We start from the raw sequence: 386 nt of genomic DNA, 5'->3' as shown, positions 1-386 counted from the left end.
AAAAACACCCTCTTTCACCAGTTTATTAACCCCTCAATAACATCTCCAGGTCCGATGTAATCCATGCAAAGTCCCACGACGCTTGGTAGAACTAGTAGAAGTAGAACACCGCCGCTCCTGTGAGCTCCATGCAGCAACTGAAGTGAGTCGCAGCTGTGCTGTTACTGAGGTTACTCGCGGCCACCGCTCACAGGTGGAGGACTGCAGCTGTGGCCGCGAGTAACCTGAGTGAAAGCACAGCTGATCGCGTGGCTCACTGCAGTCACTCAGGGGATTTGCGGTCACAGGTGAGTCCTTCACGTGTGACCAGAAATCAAGCCGCGGCACACGCACAGAACCGCGCGATCACAATGAAGTCGGGTGAAGTTCATCCGAGTTCATTCTGA

Source organism: Anomaloglossus baeobatrachus, chromosome 9 (assembly GCF_048569485.1).
Source record: "Anomaloglossus baeobatrachus isolate aAnoBae1 chromosome 9, aAnoBae1.hap1, whole genome shotgun sequence".
NCBI classification, from domain to species: Eukaryota; Metazoa; Chordata; class Amphibia; order Anura; family Aromobatidae; genus Anomaloglossus; species Anomaloglossus baeobatrachus.
This window is presented reverse-complemented; position numbering follows the sequence as displayed.